The sequence below is a fragment of the Gasterosteus aculeatus genome, chromosome 17 (genome assembly GCF_964276395.1).
Source record: "Gasterosteus aculeatus chromosome 17, fGasAcu3.hap1.1, whole genome shotgun sequence".
NCBI lineage: Eukaryota > Metazoa > Chordata > Actinopteri > Perciformes > Gasterosteidae > Gasterosteus > Gasterosteus aculeatus.
The window spans coordinates 2425664-2444735 of record NC_135705.1 but is presented as its reverse complement, the minus strand read 5'-3'; positions in this window follow the sequence as shown (position 1 = coordinate 2444735).

The window sequence follows — 19072 nt, the reverse complement described above, 5'->3', positions numbered from 1 at the left end:
AAATGTATGTCAAAGCTCAGAAACAGACGTTAAAGGTAACCAATAGCAACTCAAGCAAAACATAAGTTTGAACCTGAACCCTGTAAAAAATTATCCAGGAGCTCAGTTTAAAGAATCACTTCCTGCTGCTCTGATTTCACATTAAGAGCTTGAATCGCAGCTCCAACGTTTAATGCAACTACGATTTGATATCATCCACCCGGTGTGCTGTCAATCAAATAAATGCCAAAGAACGTTTCCGATCGCCATCGGCCGTCCAAAGTCTTTTCTTTTCCCAAACCCCGTCTCAATGCGCAGGGTTCTGCTGTCTCGTTATTCTCTTCCTGCACGCTGACGCGTCATCACGGTAAACGTTGCTCATCTAGTCTTTGTGCCGCTGTCGTTCATTTTCTTTTTGCCTCGTATAGCTTCCCCCTGACAGAACGTCAAAGCTGTCGTGTTAGTGGTGGTAATGTTCTGCAGGAGAAGGTGCTTTGAAGAGGAATTCATTAAATCATATTCACTTGTTATTGAATAAAGAAAGGAGTGCCTGAATTTTTTTTTAAATGACCAGAATGCACCGAAAGTATTATGTAAAAATACTGCGGTACACATTTAATAGATCAAAACCCTGTGACCGTGTATCCATCTCTGTTGAACTGATGACCGACGCTCAGCTCATCCGGTTTGTTTGCTCCAAATGTTCGTCGACCCAAAGATTCCTGTCGCTCATTCACAGGTTGAATGTGCCCCTTCGGTGCAATGAGCCGCGCACCTCATCGGCTAACAGGACTTAACGACTGCCCAAAGTTAATGTTAGGAAACATCATAAAGTCTTTCCCAGTAGTGAGTTGGGCCGTGACCCGGACACAAACAACCCCAGGTTCTCACTCACAGCTTTGATGGTTCCGCTTTCAGCTGCGACTATTTTCGGTGAACAATCTCTAATAAACAATATTAGTGTAAAAGTAGTCGATGGACTCAAACAAACAATATTCATCTGTGTTTTAACACCAATATAACACACATAATATAACAAAGGGAACCTCATACTCTTCCAACTTAAAGACTATTATGTGACGACAGAGAGATTCGTGATTGGTTTTCATTTCCATTTGTACCTTTACGCCTCGTAAGGAAGCGAACGCGCTCACCTTCGCCCAGGGACGAACTCGTGAATAATTATTCAACGCTTTCCACACACTCCCACCCGGTTGCTGTGCGCGGGCCCCGGGAGCCGGCCTGGTTACGCCGTCTGCTTGTTTACCAACAGCGTTCTGCCCAGGAGTCAGCGCGGCCGCTCGCTTTCCACCGTCTCACGAGTCTTCGTCTTCTTCGTCTTCGTCTTCTTCTTCTTCTTCCGCCCTGCAGCTACACCAGACGTCTCCTGTTCTCCACGGAGTTTACAGCTGATGAACTCATCAAAGCTCTGCTCCAAACCAAAAGTAATAATATCTGGGATATGCGTATAAATACGTTTCTTTCGTCCAATCCTTGCACATGTTTTCTTTTCAACGCTCCAGCTTATCTTTTTAACGTTTAGCAACAGCAGAGAATGAGTGTTGCTTCCGGAAAGACCACTTATATCAATTCAGTCCGAGCTCAAACAGCAGGGAGTTGACGGTTGTTTTGTTTATTATTTCATATATCCGAATTCATGGAAAGGATGTAAAAAAACAACTAGATTGATGTCCAATAGTACATACATATTTTGAATTGAGGCCAAGATGCAACACCTGCGTTACAGAGTCAATAAGTCCGTCCCAACATCCCTGATCTCAAATCCCATGAGGCCAAAACGCGTCGGAGTGAAAACACACACCTGCTTCTTCCTCATTTCCAGTATTGACATCCATAGCAGACCAGTGCCGGCGAAGGGACTCGAAACCCCCTTGAGATCATGTGCTGGGAGGTTTCAATGTCAAATATTATTTGTGTTTACTGAGCTTAAAACCAATTGTTAGGCAGGCTTTATGTGTTTATATAAAATACTGATAGGAACGGAAATTGCACGATAACAAAAAAAAACAACAACTATGAGACCGGGACAGATCAAAGTCACAATACCAAAGAGACGGACTCACATCCCAACCTAAACAACAACAAAAGGTTGCATCAAACCAGGATAAAGGATTGTAAGTCAAAATACAAGAAAACCCAGAAAGTTCAAGACCATCTCCAGACTGAAGCAGACTTGAGTACTGCAGATGGGTTATGAAGTCAAAAGAGTTTGTATATTGTTGTAGCTAAACAAGCATTTGACCAGTAATCCATAATTATCAATACCACCAGTAATCCATAATTATCAATAGTACCAATAATCCTTCAATACTACCGGAAGCATTTCCTCACACTGAGCGAGAGAGGAGTTGAAGTCAATAAAGAGAGAATGTATTCACGGTTCACGGCTGACTCTGTGACCTTTGTTGACCTTTGCTGAGCTTGTTGCCGAGTGTGGGTGATGAAGCTCCTCCGATCAATAACGCCCACCAGACCCATCTCCAGCCCGAGGAGCCGACAGAAGAGTGGAGCGGCGGAGAAATCATGAAGTTTGTCAAGAGTGTGGGTGTGGGTGTGTGTGTGTGTGAGTGTGTGTGTGAGTGTGGCTGCATTCTATTCAGTTTCCACTCTACAAGGTCTCATTCACACAAACATCTCCTCCGGGCTGTGAGTCAGGAGAAGCAGCAGCAGAGCGATCGGTCTGCGGTCCTGCTGGTGTCCCCACGGGAGGCCGAGCTCATTACAGCAACATTATGACCACAAACATTTGTTCGCTCGTGCGTCGGAACGTTCACCGTTTGTCTCTTAGAAAAGAAAAGTTCTGTTGTGACAGATTTTGTGGAATCTTTAGTGCCATTAATACCGGGGTGCCACAGGGGTCAATGCTTGGTCCATTACCGTTATAATAACATCGTTCGCCTGATCAAACACCACCTCTCAAACTACACCATGTTGCTGTTTGATAAGTGTCAGTAGCTCATCATTGAGTCGTAAACTGTCAAGGTCTCGTGGCCAATTACGGTCTGACGTCATCGGGGGCCGCGGCGCTCCGCCCCCGGCTCTTTCCTCCTCTGGAACAGCGTCGGCTGCGCGACGGAGCCGCGAGTCGCCCATCGCACTCGCGCAATTATGACGGAGGTGTTGACGCGCTGTGCACCAGGCAGCCTTTCGGCCTCCATCAGGCTCCGCAGGCCGGAACACTGAGAGGAGCCGACTCGGCATCTTCTGACGATCGGCAACTTCCAAAGGCAACTCGTCGCGAGGCCCACTGACGTGCAGTGAAGGATGACCTCGTGTCCTCCCTCTCTCGCTGAGGTCTCAAGGGGAGAAAGAGGGGGAGGAGAGGAGAGGAGAGGGGGGTGGGGGGGGGGGCAGCTGATCCACATCCTGCCACATCTGTCCAGTAACACGGCTGTTAAATCTCCGTGCCGCAACAAATCATGTCACGCGTCACGTGTGTTGCTGCGCTTCGTCGTCTACATGACTAAATGTTCACAAAAAAATTATAAACAGATTATTATAAACTGAACATAAGAGGATCTTTCCTCTTAGGTCATTTTCATCCATACAAACCAAGTATTTAAGCATAACGTTTTTTACGTTACTGTTGCTTTTGCTGTAAATAAAATGTTTCTTAACCACAAGAGCTCCTAGCACGAGCTAGCCTGCGTACGACAAGCTAATATTATCATTATCAAGTTTTAACATTATCATTGATTCATATTATCGAGTGAAGAAAGCTGGTTAAACAACAATACATGAATCTGCCTCCATGAAGGGACTCGGTCGAACTCTTAACAAGGAGGTTAATACTGTGCTAACCGCTCGGCCAAATATCCAGGGGGTAGCGCTCCGTGAACGCAATCGGTGGCAGGTCAAAAGCACAGAGAAAAGGTGGTACGTCGCTTTCTAAATGTCAGTTGCTCACTTTTGGCTGCAGAGAAAAGCACTTGGGAAGATTCGGAGGGCAGAGAAAAGGACGGAGGAGCAGCAGCAGCACGCCGCTCCACTCGGCTCACTAATTAGTCTAAATTGACTGCAGCTGCTGATTCTGCGTCCAGCAGCCGAAACCTCCACAGCCTGAACCAATCGTGACATTCACTTTTTCTTTTTCACATAAATGGGAACATGAATTCAGCTTGTGATTCATGTGAAATCCCCCCTCGACCTCGCGAGGCAGCGAGAATCAGTACATACAAAATGAGTATTTCTTCATTAAAAAAATAGGAAAGATAGGAAGGTTTCTTTCAACGGAATTACATAATGTTCTCCCTCCAAGTGCCTGGCGGGTATTTATTTCTAAGTACCTGCGACTGTTTTAAGTGGAAAGTCTGTATTTAACCTAACTACAAAGCCCCTTACAGGGTCACCGGGTGGAAAAATAAACCTGGCGTGTTAAATCCGGGTGAAGCAATACATGGTCGAGTCAGCCACAAACGATGGCTGCCACCATCTCATTTCAGGGCCTTTTAATAACATGACCCCCCCCCCCCCCCGCCCTCTATTCCCTCGCCGCCCGGCATTCACGTTATTAATGTTGTTCTGTGAAATTGAAATTGGTTTAGAAGTACACAGAATGGTATCGTGACGGAACCCTACACGCGTCTTGCAACCATGTTCCCCATGCTACGCTAATCAGTTCATAGGTATCCATGACAACACACACAAAGCCACCCAGACAAAATGAGACACGTTGTCACGCAGCGGAGGAAGGGACACTTTTTATGCCACAGGTCGCATTTATTGTCAGGATCAGGTCTTGAGTCAGTCGTGTTATTTGGGTGCACAGCAATAAACACAGTGGAGAAAAAAGCCAGAACTGCAAAATTTAAGAAACAGAAGTATAGAAAAGAGAAATGTAAATATGATTATGAATAATACATCCGTTCCGATGAAACAGCTGTGCAGTTTCCAGCATAGACACACGCAACGTGCACGAGAGTGCGTCCGAGCGCTAAAGAGTGGTACGTTTAGTATTCTGTGGCACGCTTCAGTGCCCCCCGGCCCCCCCGGCCCCCCGGCCCCTCCATCACTGCACTGGTCGACAGCAGCATTGGAAATCCATGCAGCCGGAGCCGAGGCCTCTTCTCCCTCGGCTGCCTGTTCATTGATTACCTGTCAGAGGGGGAGATAGGCGGGCGAGAGAGAGGGAGGGAGAGAGGGAGGGAGAGTAACAGCTGACTGGACGGAGCAGGAAGCGGAATGAGAATGAGGAGGAAGAGGAACCGTTCGGCGACGTGTGAGAGAGAAACTGGGGGAATGTGCGAAGGGCGAAAGGAGGAGAGGATGAGAGAGCGCTTTGTGTCTTTCTCTTTTGTTTGCATCAAACGTGTTCCTCGGGGAGAAGTTGTTGCCCAAATAAAATGGATCCAGAACCCCTTCAGACCCGTGACTCGGCAACTTTAAACGCCATTTTGCGATTTTAACCCAAACGTCAATTTATCCCGTGAACATAACTACGCAGCTTCCTGTGAAGTTTATTTTGAAAAGACAAAAAATAACAAAAAACACCCCAACTGACCCCGAATTCCCTCGATGATCATTATTGTCTCACTCACTAGACACCTTCTAACACTCATCTCCACCACTTTCCAAATCGACACGTTTAATTCTCCAGTAAAAAAACAAAACCTCAGGATCAAAGCCGAGTGAAAGAAATGAAAGCAGTTATTAATGGGGGCTTTTTGTTGGGTTCATCGCCCTGCGCAGCCTTTCTGCAGGAAGAGGGCGCGATGGAGGACGAAGAGCGAATGTAAATGTCAAATGTTAATGAGACGGTAAAAAACAGAAGTCAGAGGGAGAGTTGAAAAGAGGAGGTGAAGCAGCAGAACGCGGCGCTACAGCTTCCCTCTGATTAGGCCCAAACCGTCTTATCGGAGCTTTAATGATTCCCTCTGAAGGAAGGAAAGACTAAAGAGAGATCAAGGGAGCTGAGGGGGTGAGGAGGGGGGGAGAGGGGTGAAGAAAAGGCAGCGAAACGGCACATAAAAGACACGAGTGCCCTTCCAGACATACTTACTCTGCATGCCATCCCGTTTCCTTCTTCTTTTGGCTGTGAATATATTAAAGTTTAAATCTTTATGTAAAACGCCCCACGCCGCCCTGCATGAGGACGCATCGAGGGAAAGCGCCGCGTGTCCGTCGATGCAGCGTTAGTTTGCGAGCGAGACGAGGGCCCATCAAACCCTTTCGCTATTGATTTGCATTTCTATATTTTCCTTGAATGCGGAGAGAAGCGAAGTGGTGGAATAAGTAAGTTCACTCAGGTTCACTGCACAGTGCAATTTCAAGGTACTTTTTAAGTGACAATTTCCAATTTAGCAACTTTATACAAGTATCTCACAACTAGAAATACTTGTTTGGCCATTCTCTACTTTTCATACCAGACATACAAAATTTATGAATTTACTATTAACTGATAATGTTTTGAGATACATAAAGTATTTAAAAGTGAGTGCTTCCTCCACCACTGTTCAACTCAACCAGTGAGGCATTGATCTGATGATCGATCGGCCTCTGGACACACAGGGAGCAGATAATTGGGTCATGTCTTCTTCTTCTTCTTCTTCTTCTTCTTCTTCTTCTCCGAGGCCTTCGGGTGAAGTGAGAACATGAAAGTCTCTCTCTGGAGTGGGTGTCAGTGAAGAAGACCTGCTCCTCATATTGATATAAAGTACGAACATTAGACTCTGCCTATAGGGAATGAGAGGGAATGCTGTAGAGCTGTACAGTTAAAGCTGGTTTAAGGACCCTGAACTCACCACCACAACACATTCTTTCATTGCGAGCTGTTCGAAATGAAAGAAAAATACAGATTTTTCTTACTTACAACAGGCCCTCTCTGGATGGGCGGTCACCGGGTCAACCGATAGGAAAACCAAAGTTACCCATTGGGAATGTGCTTCGTGAGAGCACATTCATTAGCGATCTCTAAGGGACGCAGTCATTTATAATTAAATGCTGAGGCTGCTCTATAATAGATGACCGGCGAGGAATGTTTTCCTGTGACCGAGCTGGAGACAAAATGCAGGAAGAGAGGGAGAAGACACATTCGTACAGCCTTGGAGATGGTGAACGGGCACCTTCCTCCCTGCGTCTGTCCTGCTAAGATGATGCTTCGTTTGGAGGAACTCAAGCATCTGAACCACACGTGTAGAGGCTTCCTCTGAAGGGCTCGGAGGGCCGAACGTCCTCTGATGATGGAGCTCGGAGGGCCGCATTCCAACAGCTTTTTGTAGCTTTCCACGTGCGGAGTATAATGCAGAAATTCTCTCCGATATCAGCCAAATAGAGAGTAAGGAAAGTAAAACAAAATACTCAAACCTAAAATAAATAGAAACATGTACAATACTTTCCTGATGTGCTTTGGGGACAAATCCCACTGGTAACACCCTGACAACTTCAACAAATACACTAGTGACCCTTTTCTAGACCAAGAACCCCTTAGCAACCACCCGGCAACACCCTGGCAACCTAAGACCCATAGCAACCGGCCCTGCGAGCCGGCCTGCGAGCACGGCTCCCACCCAGTGACTTTATGACTGTGAGAACAGTTGACATCTACATGTTTGCTAACTCCAGAGGACTGCATTTCATATTCACATAACTAGCATTCTTAAAGAGTTTTATTGTGTATGAATCTTCTGCCACATTTAATCTTAGACTCACTGTAAAAAAAAAAAGAGTGTGATGTGCGTCTGATAGTTCACATTCAGCAGACATGAGAGAGAGAGAGAGCTTCAGAACATTAGCTGCAGAAGAATCCTTTTTTCTTTGTGTCTAATGAGCCGAGGGTCCACCATGGGGGGGGGGGGGGGGGCAGATGCAAGGTCACCGGGTGAATTGGTAACACCTCGGTAGCAGTGGTGATATCGGTGTTGTCAAAAAGCACAGGGGAGCCATTGTGCAAACAAAGCAGAACTCAAAGCAGAAACATTGAAGGGGCTGATCTCCAAACACAGTCTGAGGGGGGGGGGGGGGGCGGGGGGGCAACAAGAGACGCCTTTATTACTCATTCCTTGGAAATGAGTGTGTACAGTGTGTGTGTGTGTGTGTTAATGTTTTCCCCCTGCGTGCTTATTGACTGCAGCCCGCGATGAAACGCTGACTGGCCGTCATAACTCTTCCTGCAGCGGGACACGCTTCATCCCCCCCCCCCCCCCCTCATGGCACCACTCCCCCCGCCTTCATTTCTCTTTGCTCGCTCATGACAAATTCATATCGACGCGCGAGAGACTTTTGTTGTTCCTTTCACACGTAATGTATAAAAGTGTTGGAAAATAAAGGAGACAGACCCAGACCCCCCCCCCCCCCCCCCCCCTCAGGACAGTGATCAACAGGGATCCAAGGACTCAAACAACAGACACAAGGACCTCAATGGTGAGGCAGGTCACCAAAAGTTTAATTCCTGAGCTGGATACAGAGTCGTGTTCAATCGAACTGCTTCAACATAGTTAAAGTTTCTGGATGCTTCTTCCCTGATAACGATTTGTTCGGGACGCGCTGTCGTTTCTCCTGATGCAAATTCTTAAATGCATCTAAGTAATGCAATTTCGTTGTGTTTTGTCCTATTTTACTTGTGTAGTTTTTACTTATGTTGCTGTTTTCTATTGTGTGTAATTGTGTCCACGGTGTGTGTGGACACAATTACCACAAAGATCACAACAAGGATTGGTTCCCTCTGTAATCCATCACACCTGCAGCGAGCAGCAGGATCTTAACCTGAAGGTTTGTGGGTAAACATCAACTATAATCCAAACTCGTCTGCATCCCCCAGTGAGGAAAAAGGCAGAACTTTAATCATTATACCCGCTGGCAACAACAAAATACTTTGAAAAATCGTTTTTTAATGGGCCAAGTGTGTCTCTGTGTGCATTTAGACTCTGAAACATTTCCTGTTCTTCTCATCTTCATCACTGTGACAGCATTGTATCATGGGGATGAATGTGCTCCAGCACATGTAATACTTTCTTTTCTTGAATATTATACCGAAGGAACACATTCTACTGAAAGTATTTAGCTTTAGTGGGTTAGTTAGTAGATGTAGTACACAGCTCCAATCATTGCTCCTAGTGACCCCCAATCTCCAACTAGAGATCATAATCATCAACTAACAATCAACTAATGTTTACAATGTTTACTGAGGGAGTCATTTTCTCATAGACTTCTATGCAATCAGAGGGGTCGCCCCCTGGTGGTCGACAGAGAGAATGCAGGTGTGCAGACGGGACAGTAAAGCTCAGTACATAAAAGGTCAAATATTTTCTTTTTGGCTTTGCGACCGATCGCCCTTGAAGGGTGGAAAGATTATATCAGGGCCGGTGTTGTCCAATCAGTAACCTTGGTGACCTTGGTGCAAGGCAGTTGAGGTAAATGGATAATCCCGGCAAGAAGCCGCCTGAAGGAATGTGAGGAGACCTTTTGAATTCCAAAATGGAAAGCGCCGGTCCCTGTCGCTCACTCTGCAAAACGCCGCTGCCTCAAAGGGACACTGACGACAAACGCCCCCAATGTAACATCAGGCTCACATCCTCCCACGGCTTCATTGGACTGTGCCACAGGGTGTGGACGTGTTGCACAAAAGGGGATTCCTTCCCCTCTTTGTGTGTGAATGGTGCAGTACTTATTCATGTGTCCAGCAATGTGCTGCAGTCACTTATTTTACCACCCGCCCCCCCCCGCCCCCCTTCCCTAAACACTCTCACGCAGTTAGAGCGCATTGGTTGTGCGATCGCCGCTGCCGTGTGTGTCAGGACCGAGGCTCCGATCGTCCACGTTGATTGATGGCGGAGAGAGGAAACAGCTCCCTCGGGCCCGGCCTTCCGTCTGAGTTCAGACTCAGTGTCTCTCTGACGGCTTCTTTGTTTCTAACAGTGTGTGATCCGGTCTACGTCAGCAGACAGCTGGGTGGAGGTTGGAGGAGCAATGGGGGGGGGGGGGGGGGGGGTTTAAAAGAAAAACATCGCGGTGGAGTTCAGTTGTGTTGAATCTGTGGCGATGGAATTTATTATTAATGATGTGAGGATCGATCAAGTGACGGATAGTTGGATGAATAAATGGATGTCTGAGGGTTAAATGGATGCATTCATGGGTGGATTGTTAACTGGGGGAATTAGTTGGATGAATTGCTGAATGAATGGGATGGAGGATACGTTAATGGGTAGGATAGATAATAATAACAATAAAGGGTTAGTTTGATTGATGGGTACTTATGATTGGCTGATGGTTAAGTGAAGGTATTAATATATTGTGTGGTTGGTTGGCTGGATGCACGATGGAGGGCAGGAAGGAAAGAAATCGATAAGGATGGATGGATGGATGCGTGGAAGGATGGATGGACCAATGGATGGATGGAAGGGAAAGAGGGAAGGAAGGATTGAGAGATGGATGAATGTCGGCAGCCATGAGGGTTGGACGGATCAATCGATGGATCAATGGTTGAGTGAGCGGACCAATGTCTTGGAAGAGGCCGGTAGGGCGGATAGATGGATTCACAGATGGGTTTTCCATTCAGACAGAGGGGTTATAGTTGTATGAACTGATGAACATGTGGATGTATAGATGAATTCAGTATATAGATGAACGGCTGAATGGAGCCGTATATAGATATATATATATATATATATATATATATATATATATATATATATATATATATATATATATATAGGTATATCAGGGGGTTGGATGGATGCATATAGATGGATGGATGGGTAGGTCGATGTGCCCGGCGCTGCCTGAATAAATGAATGAGTGGATTAAAATAAAACAGCTGAGTGTGTGAGTGAATACATGTATGGACGTGTTTGACAGCAGCCCTGTCCAGCAAATGGTAAAAGCCGGTTTGTTGCTCTGAGACTGTAAGAAGCTGCTGTAAATATTCAATCAGCCCCTGAGCCCATTCACACAGCAAGATGGGAGGATGGGGGAGGAAGAGGGAGTGAAGGGGGAGGAGGCTGTAAATCCAGAGTTTATGGTCTGCCCAGAAAGACCAGTAAAACACACCGAGCTGCGATAGCAGAGGGGGGAGGTGGGGGTTCAATCTGATGGCAAAGTGGGGGAGGAGCAGCTCTGTTGTTATATCTCTGTATCGCATCGTGCCTCATAGCTCTTCCTCCGTGTTCTTTCCATCCTCCTTTGTGCTGATCAATCTGAGTCTCAGATCCCAGGAGTGAGGACAATTTTTAGGACACAACACAATAAAGTCTCATCCTCCTGGACCTCCTGGGGGGGGTCGGTCATTTTAAGTAGATGGAGATTGCCCGGCTGCTTCGGAGTGATGAAGTCCTTAAAGTGCTCAGGGAAATATGAGATATTAAATCAACTTTAATTTGAGGAAACAATTCTGAGGAAGATCTTTACATGTTAGTAAAAGTAGTTACCAGCACAACTTTTTGATTGCTGGTGTCTTTATTGGAGCGGATGCATTCACATGGCATTCTTTTATCCTGGTTTTGTTTTCTCAAAAGGGTTTTGCAGTATTATAAAACATGTGAGTACATGTACCCTCTTTTTTATAATGTACCAAACAAAGACTTGTGGACTCCTACCCCACCAAACCGAGAACAACAGCACATAAGAGCAAACTGCAGCAAGAAGCAATGAGGATGTTCAATGTTGATCGTCTTCCCTTTAAAACACCACAAAAGCGAAATAATAATAAAACCTCGACCTCACAGTGAAGACAGGCGTGAAGGAAGGAGGTCGGACATCTTTAAACTCTGGGCTTCATTGAGAAGCTGCTGTGTGAATTATGCATGAATCCTATACAAGCTTCGCTCTTATGGTCATTCATATTTGACCAAATCATGCAGTATGTATGTTTATATGCACACACTGGTGTTTGCTCCTACTTTTAACCATTACAGCTACATCCTCCTACACGCACACCAACTGTGAGGCGTCCGGGTAAGTTCCATTTCCTGTTATTGACAACAAATCCCATCAAGAGATAAAAAAATGCCGGTGACATAACTGACGCCATTGCACCATCTGTGCTGAACCCCCCCCCTCCTCCTCGCAAGAATGCACCGATTGATCGACTCTTGCGGCTCGGCCTCGTCCCGTCGTGCTCTACCCAGCGGGGAGGCTCGGGAGACGTCTCCCCCCCCCCTCTCCTTCCTCCCCTCCGCCCGTTGCCTCGCGGTCGGAGGGGAAGCGGTCACCACACGCAGCCAACGGCGAGGAATCACCTCGACAGTTTGCGGTTTGTGCAGCGACCTCGCCCGTCACTGCCAATGAACCTGTCAGAGTGCTGCGGGGACGCTGTCTCCTGGAGGATAGATGTAATATCTCAGACTCAGTACGCGCGGCGGCAGGATCCCTCGTTAAGATGCCGCCGGTAATCATTGGATTGTTGAAGAGCGGAGGAGCCGGTGGACAATCGGAGCCTTTCACACTCATGATCCCAATCTCAGACATCAATACCTTCCTCCCTGACATCCATTCTGCAGACCCCCCGTCCTCCCCCTCCCCTCCGTTATCCTCAGGCCGCCGAGTGGAGGAGGCAGAGCTGCTGGGAATCCCACAGTCATACATTATATAACCGGCTTTGTGCTGCAGTCATGGTGCTCCATCAGAAACACGCAGGCCAATAAACACAATGCCCCGAGGCCAGAAAGGTGCAATTCCTTCTCGCCCCTCACTGCGGACGTTTCACCGGTTCGTCCGCATGTGGACGTCAGAAGGTGTTCTGTTACTCAGAGAGAGAGGAGAGGAGGGGAAGCAAACGTTAAGCCTCCTGCTCTCTGTGATCGCAAACATTTCTTTGGTTGACCGCAGATCCACGTATATTAAAAACATACGAGAGTCGAGTCGTCGCGATGCGGTTTCCGGGTTGTGTTGTGGAATCGTAACAGGGGGCCACTAGAGGTGTCCGGAAACGACCGCTCATCAATAGCAGGGGTTCCAGCGGACTGATCGATTGCATCAATTAGCCTGATGATGTCAGAGGCCTGAACATCAACAGTTATTGACTGAGGTAAAACAGACGGACTCTGGCAACATCTTCAGAAGTTCAAGGCCTGAGGGGCTGAATAACTGATGTACAAAGTATTCCTCTAAAGGGACCTTAAAGACGCTCTGGTTGGTGATTTAACATGAAGGAGGGACATCTGACTTCCCCTGCCTCCGGTGAGAACATGATATGAGGACAGAGTCATTTATTTAGCGTATCATCTCACACATCCTCGCTCCTGACTCGTCGTCCGTGCCCGTTGGCATCAGAGATGGACGCACTGGCGCTAGTTTCTATCATGTCATTGACGCGTCGTTAGGAATCCCACCGCGCTTCTTGGCGAGCATTGAGCCGGATTGGCCAGGCATCCATCCTCCCCGAGGGAGGGTGAACCTGATTTTCTTCTGGTCCGATACCCTGACCGTTGTCATCTATCCTTCGACTAGCTATTCGCCTCAACCAGCTCCGCACGGCGGGTTTTGCCGGGAGGGTCAGCGGGGCTCCCGATCCGCCGATCTGTGATTCCCAGAGATACTGACGACCCATCGGTTACTGCGAGATAGAAAGGGTTTAAAAGGAGCTGAAGCTACAAAGCCACCATGTTTCTACGGTAGCCCAGATAGGACGAGCAAAACTCAAAACGCATTTTCACCTTTTTCTACAGGCTTGCGTGGCGCTGAGAGGAGTTTTGTCCCTGGGATATAATCCCACAGACTAAACCGTCTTGTCTCCCAGAAGGAAAGTGAATACCCAGAAAGTTTGGACTACTCCTTTAGTGTCAAGTACGTGGGAAGGGAGAGGGCCGCCCTGATTTATTCCTCCCACACTTCACAGATTTTCATGCAGCCTCACGACACTTTAACACCGCGTTCAGTCATGCTGGAGGTGTTGATATATATATATATATATATATTTATTTCTCTGAATCATTGCGTGAGTGCTGAGGCTCGGGGAGAAGCAGCAAAATGACAGAAAAGCAGTAAAGTGTGAAGTGTTAATATGAGAATAAGCAGTGGTGGTCACAGCCACAATCAATAGGAAACAGTTGGCGAAAGTTACGAAGTCGAGGCAGACGTGGAGGGGCCAAGGAGAGAGGGGGCGGGAGACAGTAAAGCTCCACTGATTTGAATTCTATTCATAATTCTCTGCTGGGAGGCTGGCTAGCTGAAGGCGGCGGATGATGATGAGAGATGGAATGAAGGAGGGGGAGAAGGTGTAGGAGGAAGAGAGAGAAACAAAGGGAAGGACAGGATGGGACGCCGCGGTGAGCCTCTGAGGAGGAGGGAAACTGGGAATTAAATGCAAGGCGGCTTCCAACCGAAAAAGGTAGAGCGATAGACAGAATGAATGAGAAACACAGAGAGAGAGAGAGAGAGAGAGAGAGATGGCGTCTCTGCTGTGTGGAGGTTTGGACACTGATTTACAGCAGCTACTTAGTTTGATTCCTGCCAGTCAAAACCAAGAACACGAAGCACTGTCCTGTGAAGACTCGTGACCTTATCAGTGGGCAGCAGGGAGCATAAGGAAGTAATAATAATACTGACAACGATGCCGAAAATAAATCTGATTGTCTAGAAGTCTATGAGAAAGTGACTCTTCTTCTCTCTCGATTTATTCCCGCAGCAAACATTGTAAACGGGGGTTTATGGTCTCAACCTCTAGCTTCAAGTCTTCTTCAATGCAGCATGATGTTCATCTAGTGAATGATGGTCCATTTAGTTAAATAAACCATAACAGCAGGGCATAAAGCAGGGCATGCTTTTGGGCGCGGCCTACTGTGATTGACAGAGCTGGATACCGGTTTCTCCGGTTCCCCGGTTGGTAGGAAACAAGACGGGGCCGAAGACAAATGCTGATGGCAAGAATGTTTAACTCGAGGCTACAAAACCATAAACTAAAGGGTGACGTCAGGCCAAAGAGCTCCACTTCTAACAGACACCTTCATCTCTTGGCCCGTTGTGCCCAGTGTGTTGATTCATTCTTTTAGTCGGCTTTGCACACGTTTGCTGCAGGTGGTGTTTGTGTTAAGTTGGCTTTATTTTGTTCCAGATCGTATTTGTGGACCCGGTAAGGTCTCTGCATTTGGAGGCAGCTCTAAAGTAAGTGACACTGGTTGTGTTTATGTTGTGTTGCCTCCCCTCATCTCGACGAGCCCCCGCACGAGGGAGGCGTCCGTATCAAAGGCTCAAAACAGGCTGCTTTTGAGGGGAAGGAGCAGCGATTACAATCAGAACTCCCTCTGAAATCGGAGTCGTTGTATTTCTAAGAGAGAACTCCACCTGAAAGACGAGACTCAATTTAGACCCTTTCATCCCCCATTCATTGATGTACCTCAGTAAAGGTTGCAAACATTAGTTTATATCTATATATCAATCAGACCTTGTCTCAATCTCAATCAAAGTTTTGAACGAAAAACAAACAAAGTTAAAGTTGAAAGACAAAGACACAAGCTTTATTGTTTGTTTTACTCTGAGTCACTTCATATTTTACTAAAAGACCATTATGATAGACTTAAATCCATAGACTGAAACCATAAACCCATCATCAAGTGAGAAGTAAGGTCTTTTTCTCATAAACTTCTATCCAATCAGAAAGAGGAGTCGCCCCCCGATGGCCCGTAGAGAGAATGCAGGTTTAAGACATTTCAAAGTTTCACTTTTAACAACCGGAAGGTTACTGCCTATTGAAGTTAAAGAGACCTAAGCTCAACCCCAAAAGAACATGTGGAGACCTGCTTGGAGCCCCCCAATGCGACTGTGTGAACGCACACACACACACACACACACACACACGGACAGACACGCACACACCCCATATGCGGGTATAATATGCCGCAGTACGTCTTGTGTCTCGTTGTCATAAACATCCAGAGCTACTGGACCTGCTTATTGTCTAAATATGGACGCTGTGAGCTGGTCTCTGTTCGGCCTCCTGTGTAAACATGCAGCCTTCAGGTCCAACACACACACACACACACACACACACACACACTGCAAATGGAATGTAGTGTTTCATGATAAAAATGTATCAGAGCCTCTTGTTATCAGAAAGCTGCACATGTTTTACACGGTGTTGCTATGGCAGTCGGGTAAGTCATAATCTAACGTCTGAGTTATTAGCTGCAGAGATATTAATGTGACGCCTGTATCCTGAAGAAGGGTTCAGTAGAGGGAGGAACTGATTTACAGAGAGCTAATACTTCATATGTTACATCATAATCTACCAAATGAGTTTAAAGTGTTTCTCTTATATTGTTCTTTGACATAACGTCATGTCTTGTCCCGAGACCTTAAATAAAATCCGTGACGGGGTCTTTGGTATCTTAATGTCAAAGATTAAGAACCTCACCTCCTTATTGATCAAAATAATAAAATATAATCCCAGAAATACAGTGACAACCTCAACTTAAATGTTTATTTAGTAGAATTAATACCTCTGAAAGAAAGAACTAAACTTTATAACCTTCATGGAGGAAGGATTGTTTTATTAAACCGCCGTATTTTATGCATTTGTGCGTTGAGATATTTCATTACAACTTCATCTAGATTATTTGTGTCACGTTTTCTAAAAAAGAAAACTAATCCAAACCAGACATTTGTCCTCGATGCGTCTCCGTGTCTTCTGACATGAAGCAACACTGCTCCCGTGTGGACACGCACACGCACAACGCGTTAAACTCCCTCATGCTGACACACAACTTTACAACAGTAAGTCAAGATTCTTCCATCTCATTTAGCTAACGCCGCACAGGTCGCACATTATTGTGGTTTTATAAAAGATACCCAGTGTTAAACTACAAATATTTGAACTTTTTTTGTTTTTCACAGGTATTATATACTTTACTGTTATTATCTTCAAAAGATGTTCAGTTCAAACAGGTAAATTACAGGGAAAAATGTGTTATGTTTTACAGGGATAGAACGTTATTTGCATTGATCTGATAAGACAGTTGAACATTTTTTTCTGATCGAGCAATCTGGTTTACTTGAAAGTGATTGTATTTCTTTTATTCCATTTTCGGAAAAAGCATTGATGAAGGAGTCACAAAATCTTGTTTTAATAAAAATTCAACATGGACCATTTTGTTGTGGCGTGAACATCTTTCTTACAGAACCAGAATGAGAAAAGTACAATTCCCTCGAGAAAGCCAAACTACAAAGCGCTGTGAGTGCAGCTCGAGTGGAAGCATTTTAAAATCTTCTGGTGGGCTGAGAACGTTCATAAAGTAAGTTCTAAGAGATTCGTTCACCACAAAAAGCCTACCGTCTGATATGACATGATTCCTCTTCAAAGCAAGAAGACAAACCTTTGAATTGGGTTGAACCGTTTGATGTTTCTTTCTCTCTTCCTGTCAGCTTCTTTTTCTGCTCGAGCGTTGCCGACTTAAAGAAAGCTCTGTTTGCTCGGGACTCAAAAGGGACCCCGGAGTTCACTGAGGCTTCCCATGTCCCCCCCACTCACACACTGATGGGACGGCGGAACAAACTGGACCCTCTTCTGTGTTCTGGTGACACGAGGACATGGAGACATCCGGAAGCTCCGGTCCTGATGGGACGCCTTCAGCCCAAGAGGTCTCTGCTGGACTCCGGCACCGAGCCGGCTCGGGTCGAGTCCTTTGTGGGAGCGACGGCGCACCAAATAGTGTGTTACAAGTTCCTGGATTTAAGGGAATATACTTTAAGCTAAACGTTTTTGTCTTTTAGTAGTGATCTCCATGGTATCAGTGGACTTTTACTACTGATGCAATATATAATTGTGATGTTTATCTAAAACTTTGTAGTGGGTCAATCAAGCTAAATTTCCATTGAAGTAAATGGACGTTAAGTCACAGTATATTTACGGATAAGGTGGTAACGCATATATGTTCATGTCCTGTGTAACCAGTAGGCCTCACTGACTACACTAAACAAATCCATTGCACGTCACCGGATGCAGCTAGCCTAGCTTAGCATAAAGACTGGAACTGATGAGGACAATGAAACACCACCAACACGTCTAGAGCTCCGGGCTAAAGGTTGTTCTGGTTACTGAGAGCATCTAACAATCAATGAGATATTTAAGCAAGTTAGAAAACCGGCTGAGGGAATTTATTCTCGGCTCCTAAGCAACGGCTCCGTCTGCTTCTGCCTCTCGCTGGCTCCGCTTCAAGCCAGCAGAGCGCTCCACATGTGGACAGGACGCTGTTAGCATCGCTGGTTAGCATTGGGCTGTCGTCTTGGTAATTGCTGTTAAGCGATATTGTGCTGTGCATTTCCTGAGAGCAGAACCAGACAAGCAAAAACAAACAAATGCTTGAGGTTTTTAATTTGAAAATGTTACATGAAGCATGAAGCATCTTCTTGGCCAAACAGCACTACTTTCACTACACATGATATGTTACATATGCAGCGTAATCGCAAAAACGTTTCTGTGCAAGTTGGCCTTGTAAAAGAATAAAAGCAAATCAATGGTATGTGGTGATGAGGAATATTGTTGCTATGCAGTGAGAATCATTTCAGATAAACCTAGACAAAGTTTTACTTTACTTGCTCAGAATTTCTGACCATTTGAGCTAAATAAAGCATTTGGGATCTCATTGTCACACAGCTATAGGTCTGGCTAACACCGCGCTGTTAGTCCCGTTAGCCCCGTTAGCTTGTGGCGGCGCCACAAAAACCTGAGCAGTCAGACTATCAGACGGGTGACTCCCGTGTGACCTTCACTGCCTCATGAAGTGATGAAAGTAATCACGGGAAACTTCCTGCCCAGACAGAACTCATCAGAAGGGTCTTTGGGTTGAGAGGGACTTGAGGGGCCCCACATGCACGCAGCAGGAAATCCCCACAGAGGCCCCGGTGACCTTGTTGGGTTTGCACCATATTGCTGACTTAAGTCTGCCGTGCCGCTGCGTCTCAGCCGGTCGTCAGGGCAACGCAGAACGAGAGGACTTTTGGCCGATGGAGGCGGACGGCAGCCGTTCTTCCTCCCCTGCCTCTCGGCCTTCTTTCTTCTCTGCCCGGTGACGGAGGCGGCCGGTGGGAGGCGGTGGGTGTTGTGTAGCTTAGCAACTCCCATGGTGGATGGAGTTTGATATGCAGCATTGTTCAAGTCTCTCTCTCGCTCTCTCTCCGAGACAGGGAGGGGGGGCGGGCGAACAAA